At 36.3% G+C, this 15390-nt stretch overlaps 1 protein-coding gene across 3 annotated transcripts in view; it reads left to right on the forward strand.

Annotated features, from left to right (window-relative positions):
• HBS1L (HBS1 like translational GTPase) overlaps positions 1-15390 on the forward strand; it is a 60278-nt gene that overhangs the window by 13483 nt on the left and 31405 nt on the right. The window contains exon 1 of one of the 3 annotated variants that reach the window (XM_027746581.2): positions 13127-13147. The exons of the other annotated variants lie outside the window; for them this stretch is intronic. The gene's annotated coding sequence lies outside the window, so the exon portion shown is untranslated. Of the gene's footprint in view, positions 1-13126; positions 13148-15390 lie in introns of those variants that run through there. 3 annotated transcript variants of the gene reach the window in all.

The raw sequence follows: 15390 nt of genomic DNA on the forward strand, positions 1-15390 counted from the left end.
TGTTTATTTTGTACTAGAAAACAATGTGGTGAAACAAAAATCAAAGCCAATGGTGTTTTATTTATTTATTTATTGAGGCAGTCTCTTTTCTTCCCAAATTGATATCTCAATGCAGTTCATTGGGAATGGGTCTGTTCTATTATTGCCGTATTATACAGCCAGTTGCTCCTTTATGTAGCTTGTTAAAGTACATAATTTTACCAAAAAGTAAAAGCTAATTGCTCTTTGTGATTTTAGGTGATTGTTGAGATGAACAATCTGTATGAAATGGTTCATGGGTTTCTAGTGTCAGTGTCATCATGGAAGGGTTCTTTATCTGGTTTGTGGATTCGTTATGTTGCATGCTTAAAAATGGTCCATTAGAAACAATTGTCAGTGACTTCTGAGGTGTGTCAGTAGTTCGTTGGTCAAATAATTGATTTGGATGCTTATTGTTGGTAGGATTCCTTTAGAAAATAACCCATTACCCTACAAGTTTCTGGTAATAATATGACCAGAAGATGACTAGAACCTGTAAAATGGTTGTAGTCTGCAGAGATAAGAGAATCCTTGAACAATCTCTTAAGAATTAGACTTGTGAAAATGTAGTGAAAATTATTTTACTGTTTTTATAATGAGAATATGGAGATTTTAGAGAAGAGTTGCTTGTGAAGTATTTACTCATCATCAGTTTTGTCAGCTTCCAGCTGACTGGAAGCTGACAAACATTGTCTGGATTTTCAAGAAGTGCTGGAAACGACAGACCTGTCAGTCTCACTTCAGTGCCTGGTAAAATTATGGAGAAGGTTACTTTCAGAGGTATTGATAAATACCTGAAAGACAAGGCAGTCAGTAAAGCTTTTGAAACTGTCTCTCACAGGGTCCCTCTGGACAAAATGTCCAGCACACGGCTGGATAAACACATCGTGTGGTGGGTGAGCAATTGGCTCGTAGGTCAAGCACAGAAGGTAACAGTGAATGAGGTGACATCAGACTGGCAACCTGTCACTAGTGGGGTTCCATCTTGGATCCTGTGCTCTTTGATATCTTCATAAATGAATTGGACGTAGGACTGGAAGGAATACTAAGCAAATTTGCAGATGATACAAAACTGGGAGGAGCTGTTGACTCCCTGGAAGGCAGGGAGGCTTTGCAGAGACCTGGACAAATTAGAGGACTGGGCAATCACCAACCATATGAAGTTCAGGAAGGGGAAGTGACATATTCTGTCCCTGGGATGGGGTAACCCTTGGATGTACATACAGACTGTGGAATGAGATGCTGGAAAGCAGTGCCACAAAAAGAGACCTGGGGGTCCTGGTCTGTGTCAGGTTGAATATGAGTCAGCAGTGCCCCGGCAGCCGGGAGGGCCAGCCGTGTCCTGGGGGGCATCAGGCAAAGCATCACCAGTCAGTCAAGGGAGGGGATTGTCCCGCTCTGCTCTGCACTGGTGCGGCCTCATCTTGAATATTGTGTGCAGTTATGGGCACCACAATATAAGAAAGATATTCAGCTCTTAGAGAACATCCAAAGGAGGGCAATAAAGATGGTGAAGGGCCTTGAGGGGAAGCCATGTGAGGAGCAGCTGAGGTCACTTGGTCTGTTCAGCCTGGAGAAGAGAAGACTGAGGGGAGACCTCATTGCAGTCTACAACTTCCTCATGAGGGGAAGAGGAGGGGCAGGCGCTGATCTCTTCTCTGTGGTGAGCCGAGGGAATGGCCTGAAGTTATGTCAGGGGAGGTTTAGGTTGTATGCTAGAAAAATGTTCTTCACCCAGAGGGTGGTTGGGTACTGGAACAGTCTCCCCAGGGAAGTGGTCACAGCTCCAAGCCTGACAGAGTTCAAGAAGCATTTGGACAATGCTTTCGGGTGCGTGATGTGACTCTTGGAGATGGTCCTGTTCAGGGCTAAGGGTTGGACTTGATGAACCTTGTGGGTCCCTTCCAACTCAGCATATTCTGTGATTCTGTGATCTTGTCAATGTTTGGAGGCAATAGCTAGATGAAGATGGACATTATTTTAATATTTTGATTGGCTATTTTGAATATTTTTGTCCATAACATGAAAGAATGAAGTCTTAATATAGACTTCTCTTTTTTATCTGGTGGCATATGTTCTTGACGTATGTAGCATTTCTCAGGTGTCCTTTACTTTGGTATGATTAGTGATATTCAGAGATTGTAATTTGAAACACACGGTTGTAGTAAGTTTGCTCTCACTATGGTCAAGATAAGCAAAGATTTTTGTGTCATGATATGTAGCTGATATTTATGGGTTCTCTGAAAAACCTTTCTTAAAATTCACATTTCTAAAAAATATTTATGTAAAAATGGTACCCTCTTAGTCAAAAAGATCTGCATTCTCTGCATTTTCGTTTCATTTCTGCTTGTTTTTTTTCTGGCTAAGCTACAATTTCATTTCTTTTTGCCTGTGTTAGTGTTGCAGAACAAACAGATACTGGTGACTGAGCAAGGTTCTCTTCCATTTCAGGCACCATTAACGGAATTGTTAACCACTTTATGACACTAAGATTTTTGATTTTAGTGATGCTTGAGCAAGAAGGAGGTCAGATGTCTGTAAATGTGCAGTTCTTGCAGGAAATAAAAACTACTGTGAACTGAGCATGTTTAGTTTTATTGTTGTTGGGGTAGCAAGGAATCTAGAGTTGAGCTGTCTTTGTGGTGGCGCTGGCTATTTTGTTTTATGGTAATTTCTCAGGAATAGCACTGTAAACGGCTTTTAGAAGGCTGTTTTTATAAATATTTAATAAGAAACAAACTTCATACTAAAGAGTCAGAATTGAAAGTAAGGCACAGGAAGCTGAAAAGCCTTACTCATGATATGCCAGATAATCTAGGAATAGAGCACAAGTCTCACACCTGAGTCTAGTTTTCTAGATATTGGGCTTTACTACTTTGTTAATAGAGAAGCAGTTAATAGATGTTAATAGAGAAGCAGATATTTTTTCACTGGCATGTATTTTTGATTTATATTTTTATTAATACTGCATGTATTCAGGTTTTTGATGTAACTATTAATACAGTGTGGGCAATTTCTAGAAGAAAAGGCACAAATAAAATTGAGATGTGCTTAGCTTGCATTTTATTAATGTTTCTTTTCATTTTGTGAAATTCTTTTTCTTGCTTCTCTTGTATAAGTATCTTCTTTCATTTTTGTTTTACACCAGTAGCAAATAAAAAAGAAAAAATCATGCAAACATCTCCACAATGTGACGATGTAATTAGCTTTTACTTTTAACTCAGTTGAATGCAGCAGGGTTAAGTTTTGGTTCAGAATGGTGGGTGTTTCTCTTTCCATGGAGGAATACTTATTTGTCTTCTGTCTATTTATGCTGCAGATGGACACTGATAGTGGTTGCTTCCTAGTGCAAAGTGTCAGAATGCAGATTATTGTGCTTTAACAGATAACTTCTATCACTTCTGCTTTATGGTTTATGGACAAGTGAAGTTGAGAGTCTTAAATGAAAAAAACAAAACCAAACAAACTGATACTTATGGGTTTTATTTGTAGGTCTAATTCCAAAGAAATCCTGGAGGAGCAAACATTCTGAAGTTGAATGGCGACGTACAATATATTTTCATTAGCTTTAGAGTCCCTCAGGTTTTACTTCCAATTATCATACTAGGCTCTGATGCTTTGATTTTTGCTCATTTGAAAATACATTATTTATAAACAGGTAGCTCAAAAGGAAATTTTTGTACCCAACTTCACTTAGGTGTGCTAACTTTCCTGTAACTTGACAGTTCTCAAATGCCTGCTACAGTGATGAGGACCCATTGTACTTAATTGTACTCAGATATGGCATGCATTCAGTCTGTGATAAAGAAGATACGTTCTTTTCTCAATGGAAATGTTTGAATCTGACATGATATATCTTAAATCATGGAAAGTAAATGAGAATGTAAGACTTCCGTGTTTTGGGTAAGAAAAATATATACACAGACTTTGAGAAGTTACTGAATCTTGACACTGAGGTACGGTGTGGGTTTAGAAAGGAAGTGGCTTATTTCAGGGAAAAATGTGTCACCAGCAATGAAAAGCTTTTCAAAATCCTTTGAGATATCTTTTTGAGATTCTCCTCATACATACTATACACCTACACTGGAAAAAGTGACACTCCAGGCTTTTTCTGAGTTATCCTTTATGTTCCTAACACTAGTTTGGTTTACTTTTGTTAGGATGAAGTGTAAACCAATACAAAGTCAATCATTTTTGTAGTTGACTGTATCCTGTATGAAAATTGGGTGTTTTGCTTGGAAACTAAGAGAGCTTAGATAAAACTAAAAATGATTGTGTCCTTTTTAGAGCTTTGGCATTCCAGAAGAATCAGAGATCCTGGGGAAGCTGTAGCTCTGCTAGTTCCTACAGTGACCTTCTATGTCAGTCCCTTTAGGTCATGGTCAAAATCAACTACCAGTTGGTTTTCTCAGTGTCTCTAGAAGGTAAAGTGAAGAATTTAGTAAGTTCTCAGATGGGATTACTGGAGTATCAGGAAGGTTGGAGTCACATTTTTTAAAAATCCTGTTAAGTCTTAAGGATGAATGAGTCATTTGTGCTGTAGTACTATTGTATATCAGTTTAAACATTGTGAGTCCCACCTGAAGTTTGCACTTGAGTACTCAAAGCAGGGCTGTTGACAAGGCTGACACACGAGTATTTTGCAGTTGAAAAGTAATGCATTTCAGCTCTAGAAACTGGTAAGATAACTAAATGTTAGAAGTATAGGCATATCAAATCCAAAATAGCGGGAGCAAAAGGAACAGTTTAAAATACATTACTTACTGATAAAAAGGAGTTTGAATGTTAACAGGAAATGTGTGAAAATTCAGAAATTAAATTAAAAAGTAAAAACCAGGAAGGTGTAAAAATTCAAGCTTAAAATACAAAATTACTTCACAATGTCTGCTTATGCTAGGTGTCTTTCACTACAAATACTTCCTTCCCTAGAAAATTGGTGTTATCGATAAATACTTCGTACTGTCTTCTGGATGTGTTTCTGCAATTGTCTGTATGATTCAGTATTGTTATAAAGCATATTAGTTGCATAGTGTAGTGTACTATGGCACATAAGTATCAACAGAAATGCCACCCACCTAATGCTTGTGTGACTAGTTACAACTGAACTGTTTTGTTCTTGGGTGACAAAACATTACCCATTTTTCATCATCTCAGCTTCTGTGTTGTTCATAAAGCTAGCATTTTGGTCTTCAGAGTGGACAGTTACAAATGCATGAAGTACCAGGCTTCTCCCTTCTGTTATACTTGTGATTGAAATGGCCATTAAAATTAAAACTCGTGAGCCTACTGTCAGAATCTCTATAAGAAAGTAGAAATTCATGCTTAAAATGCCAAAAGCTTGGAAAACTAGGTAACGTAGTTATGGAAAATACCTGTGTCTGCATAAGTTGTAATGCCCTATTGGCAAAGACATGGAAGAGCTTTGGCTGGTTGTTGCTTCAGTTCTTTTTCCATATTTTTACTGCATATAAAAGCTTACCCTAAGTGGAAATTTTATATCTAATTAATTCCAAAATATGAGTTGATGTTATTTTGGTTACTCCTTGTTCAAGCCCTTGTTAGCACTTTTTGTGGTTTTAGAATCACATTTTCCTATTTTTCATGTTTTCCTCTTCCCTATCGCTGACCCACATAAACAGGAAAATGACTAACTTTGCTTGTCCACTAGGCAAGATGGTGTAACTGTGTATACACCAAGTGCTATGCTTAAGTTGAAAAAAGGAGGTAAAGTGCTACTCAAAGCTATTTTTCTGATAACGTATGGAAACAAACTGTTACAGGGTTGTGGATGCAATCTGTGTGCCTAAGGGCGTTACTGTAAATGTGAAATGTAGAGAAAAACATTAAGCAATGAACTCGAGTCCATGCAAGTTCCCTTCTGAAATCATGATAGGGTGAAATGCACTGCTTCAGACTGGCAAATGAAATTGTTCTGGCGTTCTGCATCTGATAAATTGTGCAAAGCTTATTTAAAACTATAGGTTATATTTTATCGTATTCAGTTTTGCTTCTAAACTCAGATGTGCAGCTTCTTATAAATCAGTTTGTGTCTTTGAATTATTTTGGCAATGAAGAATAGAGCCTCCAGTCTTATGTTTCACATCACATCTATATATAGGTTGTTATTTTCCAAAATAGAGGTCTCCTTTATTCAGATTATGGTAATGTTCGGTCTCCATTTTTTCTAGACTTAATTAAACAAGTTCATCTTTGATAACACTTGAATTATATAAATTTGGCTGTCGCCAGATGAATTAATAGGAAAATATGGAATAAATAAGTTTTCAGAATGATAATCTATATAAATATTTCAAGTGTAGATAAATAATGCAGATATTGTAAAACATGCTGCAGTTCAAAAGGGAAAACTGAACTGTGTATGTGAATACATTTCTTGTGCTGAAGGATGGTGCCATTTTTATAAACTTTTCCTGATTTTTTAGTGCAGAACAAATAATTTTTTAAAATGTATTTTGTGCTTCTCAAATGTGTGCTGCTGTGTATGTCAAGTGGCTTACTTATACCTTGTTTACTTCAGCTTGGCCAGTGTCTGCACTTTTCCTTGCAGTGGTTTCCCTGGTAAATACAGTTAGAGCTTAATTCTAGGATTTTGTATCAATTAGCTACGGAAAAGCCCTACTGTCAGCTTAATCATCAAATTAGTGGTAGATTCACTAAATCCCTAGTAATATCCATTGTTGGTGGTAGCATCCATAATGTGTTCCTTAGGGAATTATGTCTTTCTGGTATATAATCTATTGTAACTAAGTGTTCACACAAACAGCGTGATGCACAGTGGTGGTCCTGGAAAACTGTCTTTGTGGCTTTTCAAATAGTTTAAAATTTGTCTCTAAAATTGTAGTAATAGTTGCATGAACTTGTTTTCAGGTGTTTTTTTTTGGTGTGTTTTTTTTTTTCCTGCTAGTACGTTTTTTTTAATACCGTGGCAGTTCTGGACTGCAGATAACCTAAAGTAGGTTTGATCAGCGTACTGCATTGATGCAGCTTGAGTTTGTTTTGCAAGTTAGATACAGAGATCTTTAGCAATTTCTCACCTAACATTCAAATTTTCTTTGTCTCTAAATGTGTTGCCACTAGGATATTTAAATAAGAAAGAATGCTAAAGCTTTTCTATATCTTTGCATTTTTAGTAACTGTTACTTCCTCTTAATTTTTGCCTTTCCTCAAATGTACTGTATTTATGAACAGGACAAGATGACAGCGTTGCAAACTAATTCTGTTTATTTAGGAAATGGGCCTTCCATTAGAATTAAAGGAAGCACTAAAAGTAGATGTTGAAGGAAACCTGTTGCTATTACAGTGAAGAAAACCAGAAAATTTCACAAGAATGAACTAGAATAAAATTGTGACAGTAAAGTATGCCTTAGTAGTTTCAAATGGCTCGATCTACCAGTTTCTGTCTCAATCTGTGCTTTGAGAATATGGTCATCCTCTCCTATAGATGTATTTAGTTATTGCTTGTCTTTTGCTAAAGATAGCTGCTGTTGAGTAGGTTTGTGTGTGATTTATTGAACTTTCATCTGTGTAGCACTGAGAACAAAACTGAGATTGCAGTCTTTCTTTCCAAATGGTAGGAGTTACTCGAGTTTGGGAGGTGCATGCAGAAAAGGATCCTTTACAGCACAGGAATATCTGGAAAGTCTGCCAGCAAGAGCTGATGGTGGTGATGTAGCTAATTATATCAGAAAAACTGAGCTTCAAATGCCAGTAGTAAGGTAGAATAAAATACTGGTTCACTAGAATAATTATGACCAGTCACGGTCTCTTCCCACAGAGAGCAGTCGCATGTGGATAACACATCTTCATGTACCCCGTTGTTAAGGACATAGTACCAAAAACTAGTAGATAAGAATGTGACTGAACTTGAAGCCTCATTTCCCTTTGTTTCTCTTCTGATGTTCTCCCATGAGTGGAAAATAGCATTAAGGAGGGGAGTAAGACTGGATGATGATGGGAATATGTTCTGATTTTAAGTGGTATCTATTATAAAAAATAGGGAGAGCACCTTGCTAAATAATAGGACATTGTAAAGTGTAATTTTTAGTATTGAATTATAGGTTGTGAGCATATTGTAGAAACACTTGATGGTGCACCTACAACCTTTGGTTTCATGCTGTAAGAACACTGAAAACAAAATTCAGCTGGAAGGAGGAAATCTTAAGTGTTTTCTCCTGGTGTTATATTTTTAAAATTGAATGCCTCCAGAGTACTTTAACTGTCCCATCTACATAGAAATAATTTATAAATCTAATTTTTTTAAAACTATCTTAGACTGATATAAGAAAAAGTGTTAAAACTTTAATTAGCATTTCTGAAATTTCTATTGAAGAACTGTGATCCTGCAGTTACTTATTTTGTTTATACCAACTTCATATTTTGTTGTTGAGAAATAACACAAAATTGAACTAATAGCATAAAACATGGAATGTTGGAACAGTTAAGGAGGGGAAGAGCAGGTTTATCAGTATTAGTCTCTAATTTGGAGGAAAAAACACGAAGGAAAAACAGCACCTTGTTAATTATTTTGCTTGGTTTTGTTAATTATCTATGTTTTGCTTCATTATTTTACATTCAGTCCTAGTAAAACAAGTACTATAAAAAGTGTATGTTCACTCAGCATATTTCCTTTGAACAGATTGTGTGAAATGTTTAACTTAACTTAATTTACATGTACAAAGAGCAATGTATTTTTAATGCCTTTTGTTTCCAGTTTGTCCTTTTAGCATTTATTCTTTCTGATTGGTAAGAATCTGAACCTTTAACATTTTTCTCTTCAGAGTAATTGTTCAGGTGACTCTTAAATGCATGTATTTAACTGTTAAAGGTTCACAGTTTTTTTAAAATAAACTCAGTTATGTATCATTTAACTTTTTACAAGGTTATACATTTTCAGTATCTGCTTAAGTTTTGGTTATTAAGAGACTAGTTGGAATACCAAAAGAGGTAGGATTTTCAAATTAACAGTACCTTTGAGCTATTCTGTTTTGTAAAACTGTAAATACCATCTCTCCTACTCTATCCTCCATCTTTGATTGCATCTCTGGTTATTAGGGGCTTATCATCTCCTAGGTCTGGGAGTTCTTCTGTACTGGGACTCGTCACCTGTCAGAGGTACTTTTTCCATCATTCAGCTGTATTACTAGTTCATGTGAGCTGTTTTCTTTACAAATTTTATTTACAGTAGTTAGCTGCTTATCTTACATAAAGTCTTTATGGGCACAGCTACAAATACTTGCTCTGAAGAAAATTCCCGTTGTCTTGGGGGCACATGGGCAGACCCTGTTATGATTGATTGCCTTAAAAAGTGAGAGCATCTATTAAATGTAACATGGTAGTTCCTATTTCACTTCTTATTCTTGTTCCTTTTGAAGTTGTTTTTTTTGTTTTTTTTTTTTCCTTCTAGAGTAAAAGGTGTTGCGCTGGCTTGCATAAAACACAATTTTTTCTGCAAAGCAGGCAAGCTTGTTAGAATGTTAGTCTTGCGTCTTACTGGTTTCATTCTCATTGGAGCCTGCCTTCCAGCATCATTTCCATTCTGGGTAATGATCTTTTTCCTTGTCAGTTTCCTCAATTTATTAAAATTGCTCAAGATCAAGAAACACAAACACTAAACATTGTTCTGTGACTGTTGGGAAATGACTGTGTCTAATTTATTTGGTCAAAATAATAATATCTTTTAATGATTTTTATTTTGAGATTTGAAATTGCCCACTTGTTTTCACTGTATCAGTGTTTTTTTTGTCAACAATGGGTTTTTTGTTTGTGTTCTTTTATGTAATTGTAGTTTTCAGTATGGAGAGTTGTAATACTCTTTGGTATGTTGCTTTTATACTATGAATATTTAGAGTCTTATTTATGTTTCAGAAGAAAAAGTTCTGTAACTTTATTCATATTTGTACCCTAGTATCTTTTTCTTCAGTAGCTGTTTTCTGCCTTAATGAAAGCAGTGCAGTGTCCTGAAATGATGCTTTTTGAGTTCCAATCTCTGCTATGGCTATGGACTGTAGAATTTAACTGGCATTGAAGTATTTCTAGCACAAATGCAAGCTAGATCTTTGAGTTCTCTATATGAGCAAATAGTGAACACAAAGATGGTTGGTTTTGAGCTGAGGCTCACACCTAAAGCTGATTAGTAGTCTATAGTGAAGTGCTTTTTAATTGGAAGGTTGTGGCTTGTCTAAGTGCAAAGAAAAAAAAAACTCCCAAAAAATGTCAAAAGTCTGAACATTTACTGTGGTGTGAATCATATACATATCATCCAGTTTCTGTCAGTTATAGTGAGGACTTTGTTTTAGTACTTAGTTTTTACTAGATCCCAGAGAAGTGCCCTAACTTGGTAAAATGTCTCCATCTCTGTTGAGTAGGAGATGGTGAGCATGGCAAGGATGATCAAGAAGTCAGTTTTATAGCAACCAAAGTAAAACCCCTTGAACTGTTCCACATCATGTGTTTCCATCTTTCTGGTTCCATTTCTGTTGGCAGTCCCATACCACCATTCCTTCCGTCTTTAATGAAATTGTAATATATACTGTCATTTCCTTTCATCTTCATTATAGGTAAAGCTTTCAAAATGGGAATATTTGGCTGACTTTTTGTAAAATATGTAAGTAGAGTATGTCTATTTTTTTGTCTTCTTAAGGGAAAACCCCCACAAACTAAAAGGGGACATTTCTGAGGACTTGCTATTTAATTACCATATCCTTGCAAGCAGAAATGCAAAAGTCAATTCAGTTAGTGAGTACTTATACTCATGAATTCAATTTACAGTAAGTGAGGGGTGTTTGTGTATATCTAGTATTATCAGTAATTGCTGTACTGCTAGACCTTCTTTTTTTTTTCTTTCTTTTAAACCATACTCAATCTGATGAACACATTTGATTCTTTAAAATCACATCTTACATAAGCCCCTGAGCTGCTTTTTTCAACAGCTGATATATGATTAGGTTTTTGGTGCTCTGAAGGCACAAATCTTCCACTCTGAAATGCGGCTTATGCTGTGACATTTCAATTTTCACTGAAATGCCCCTGAAACCATGGAAGGGCATTGAGTGGATCTCTTTTTCTTACACAGGACTAGCTTTGAAGAGAACCAAAAAAAGTGGATGCATGGACAAGTGAAGACTTTCAAATTTGACTGAATTTTAAGACAAAAATTGATTAATTCTCCCACAGATATGTCAGCTCTCTGACCTAATCAGAAACTAGTATGATTGTAATGTCACCAGCAGAGTGGGAGAGTTCGGAATTCAGAGAACCTAAATTTGAATTAAATAAAGTTTTAGCTAGTCTTACCTAGAAGTTCTCACTACACTAAAATTTTGTAAAATACACTTTTCTGGGACTTAAAAATGCTAAAAATATTTGTGGCTTCAACATTCTTAATCATATGTGATTAATAAATACGTTTTTTTCTTCTGCACCTTTAAAAGGCCCCCTTGTTAAGTTGCTGGAGAAAATTTGCAGAATGGTTATGGAAAAGTTGAACAAATACAAGATGATTTTACTATTTAAATACTGTCAGTTTGATATGTTTTTCATATTCACAGTTCTTATATTTAAACTTCTGTTTCATACTGAAGTGATTTTGGTGCATAAATAGAAGTCGTAGATCAGGAAAGCTTTCTTTTGTAAAATACCTTGCGCTCCTCAATACAGTCAACAGGAATGTAATTGTGTCAACGTGTAAAAGGCATGATGTTGTTTCTGAATTACTTGGATGATGTGCAGGCAAATAGCACCATCCTCTGGCATTAGAGCTTTAGTTAAGAATTCAACCTGAAATTGCTGTCTGTTATTTTTGGAAATTCAATATAATTGTAATAGAATGTACATATTGTACTTTCAGTTTTACATACTCATTTTGGGCCAAGTTTTTAACAGAAATTCTGGTAATTTGCATGGACTCTGTATTCTGGTCAATTAAATGACTGGGTAAAGGGGATATCTTTTTAGGGTTATCTTCCCCATTGTGCTGACTCTGCTTTTTACGTGACCATTTATGGTAGGAAGTTGCACTTCAGAAATATCAGACCGAGCTTTTTCTAAATCTCAGTGAAAGAAAATTCACAGTCATTTAAGAAAAATTCGTTGAGTTAGGAAACACAACCAACGACTTATGGTTGTGTATGTGGGGGAGAGTAAAGGTGCTGTAACAGACCAACTGCAAAAGTGTAATAAAATTTTACAGGAGGTTTTACCTTCAGTTATGGATTTAGAAGGGGTATTGTTGGCATTGCTAGAGTGCGAAGCAATACACCTCCCACAATAAGGTTTCAGTAGTTACAGGATGAGTTGTGCTGAGTTAAATTGTGTGAAGGACTGGATTTTAGTCCATTTAACTATGAGCAGTAGCGTGAGAAATACCACAGGGACATTGTATTGAAAAACTTGATGGATGAGAAAGTCACTTTTGATTGTTGTGAATTCCTATTGGGCCTTTAAGCATTTACGTATTAGAAACATCGAAAGGAGACAGCTGATGTTTGGGTAATCTCTAGAAGAAAACAGTCACCACCCCTCCAGTCTGTCTTTCTGTACAGCAGGTCTCCGATCTTTTACATGGGAGGTGGTGGTTTAGTGAAACTGGAAATCTTGAGAGTTTTACTATAGTGACAGTGCCTTTCTTTCCTCTAGTAGATTAACTGTGAATGTAAACCAGACCAATTATCTATGTTTCTGGAAAGACCCTACCAGTGGTCTACATACAGAACTGGTCTATGCATCCCTTTGTTGTCGTGTGTTGCTTAAACATAATTTCATAAAAACATACATGCCCTATTAAGCTTCCAAATATTGAGAGATGCAAGTTTAAGTTGTGAAAACACTGAAGGCTCACAGTTGCAATAGAGATCAGCAAAATATTTTTATATAAAAATTTATATTATATGTATATATACACCGTTCTATGAAACATTGGGTTTCTGTGGCAGCACTAGATATTCTAAATTAAATGTACACCATTCAGTGGAACGATTGCAGTAAGGAGTCACAGAGAAAAAGTAGCTTTTGACAGGTGAAATTAATTTTGTGCTACTTGCAGGTTTGACTGTGCGTAATTTGAATAAGTCCTGATGGCCAGAAAATGTCCATAGGAAGGTGTTTGTTTCAGGTAAGAAGACCAAGAGCACACAACAGTAACTGAGTGCTGTATTCTGTATCATTCGTCTTCAGGTGGGGACAAAGTATTGATGGCAAGAGACATGGTGAGGCTCCAGAAATGTTTCAGGCAGGAAGAAAATATGTTGCCTTGTTATAACACGTTCCACCCCATCCACTTCAGCCTGATCTAATGTCAGTATCTGTGTCCTTCTTACCCTCTAACTTATTAAGTCATGTTCAAGTTTTTTTTTATTGAATTCCTGTTTGTGTCTTAAACACAATATTTCACCATGTCATTCCAAATTTGTTATTGCAGTTCCATTTTCTCTACTTTGTAATTTTAAACTCCTTATCTAGCCATTCCCAGTTTCCTACCTATTTTCCAATCATTAGCCATTATTATTTTCCATGTTTGCTCTTTTCCAGTCGTAATTTGCATTCGCTTTCAGTTCTGATCTTCTTTTGTTTCCTTTGTTCATGTTTGGCTCTGCATGTAACTTTTCATTGAGTATGTGGCCTCTTACTTTCTCCCTCTCTTTACATGCAGTTTTTTCCCAGGTTAGGTTGTTCACTAATACTGTCTTTTTTTTTTTGTATTGTCATTGTAGCTCTCATTGCAACTTCTCTGCTTTATTGATTTTCATTCTTGAAATCCTTGTGTGTCCTTGATAGTCTATGTGTCTTGTTGCTTGCCAATGCTCACCATATGGTTGTTTTTCTTCTCTTGCCCCCGAGTTTTGTTTATTTTTGTGATTTATCCAAGGCAAATTTATGCCAGTTTGTTTATGTGGAAGGAAACTATGGAGACGACAGGAGTGGCAGAATTTTCACTCAGGTGATGCAATCGTGTCCAGCCTGGACAAAATTAGTCACAGTAGCTACATATTGACGGTTGATGAAGTATTTCTGGGATTTAGATTTTAAAACTTCAGCTGTAAAAGTGTGTGCAAACTTTTCTAAGGCTAAATTGAGTGGGTTTTCAGAATGTGAAAAGATCACTTGAAGGATTTCATTTATGCAAATAACTTTCTTTAGGTGGCATTTTCAAAAATTTGCTGTCTTTTATCTTCCAATTTCCCCGTTCTCCCTGTCTAGCAGGAAAATAAGGCCCCAGGCAGGAACCTCACTTGAACAAATTATTTTTTGGACTAGAGATTTCAACTTGCTGAAAGTTGCAAGCATTGAAAGTAAAGCCAGAGAAGTGAGAAGTGCCAGCTGGGTCTAACAGGCGAGGCTGCCAGGCCCTTCTGACTGTGCCTGCTGCACATCCAGTTGTTGCAGCTGCATGTAGTGAAGCAAACTGTTTCTGGAACTTCAGTCTTGGGGAAGCAAGTTGTGCTTTTGGTGTTTTGTGGGTCACAGGAACGTGGCCCATGATGGAGATACTCAGGAATATCACCACTCAAGATCCTGTTGTGTCCTTCTTCCCTCCTGCTGTATCAAACCTTAGGAACAAAATAAAAAATTCTTTTAGTTAGGTGCAAGTAGACATTTTTATTTTCAGCATTTTTCAGTGCAAATACCTACTTCCAATTTCATGGGAAAAAAAAAAAGTCATATTCACCATCTGAAACTTTGCAGAGAAGGTAATAGTTATAACAACAAGACAAAGTTACCTGGAAAGCCCCTGACTGTGGTTTCTATTAGGAAATAACCTTTCTTTTAAAAAGAAAAAGTTTAGTGTTCTTGTTTGGAGAATTGTTTTCAGTAGTATCTTTATAATGACTGTGGCTCATCACTAAGGGGTGACTTAGCAAGTTGCCTTTTCTGTTATTTTGGACTGTTGCATTATTTTCATAAGTGCTGTGGATATTCAGTAGCATCCATTTGTATATCGTGGTTCATAGTAGTATAATGTCATACATTTTCCTAAAAATGGATATTTTGAACCAGTATACTTTAAATACTGAAGTTTGCATATGGAAGGAATTCTGTGTTGAAGTTCTCACACATGCAACATGCTTTGTCTCTACTGTTACATCCAAAGAAATTTAATTGATGGGCTACAGGGATAATGCACGGCAAGTTATGTGCAGGCAGAATGTTTTAAAGGTTAGCAAACTGTAAACTTAGGAAATCTGGGGTGTTCTAAGTTCCCTAGTCTTATGTACTGGTAGTGCGTAGTTGAGAGTCCTGGACTTCTAATATTCTTGGCACTGTGATGTGATGATAATATTAATACCCAGTACCACTGACGATCCAGTGTGCTGCATCCCAGTGCAAACTTAACTAAACTGCAAGTTGCCACTATAT

The sequence above is a fragment of the Pipra filicauda genome, unplaced genomic scaffold (genome assembly GCF_003945595.2).
Source record: "Pipra filicauda isolate LSUMZ 115617 unplaced genomic scaffold, ASM394559v2 scaffold23_size5868930_pilon, whole genome shotgun sequence".
Taxonomy (NCBI): domain Eukaryota; kingdom Metazoa; phylum Chordata; class Aves; order Passeriformes; family Pipridae; genus Pipra; species Pipra filicauda.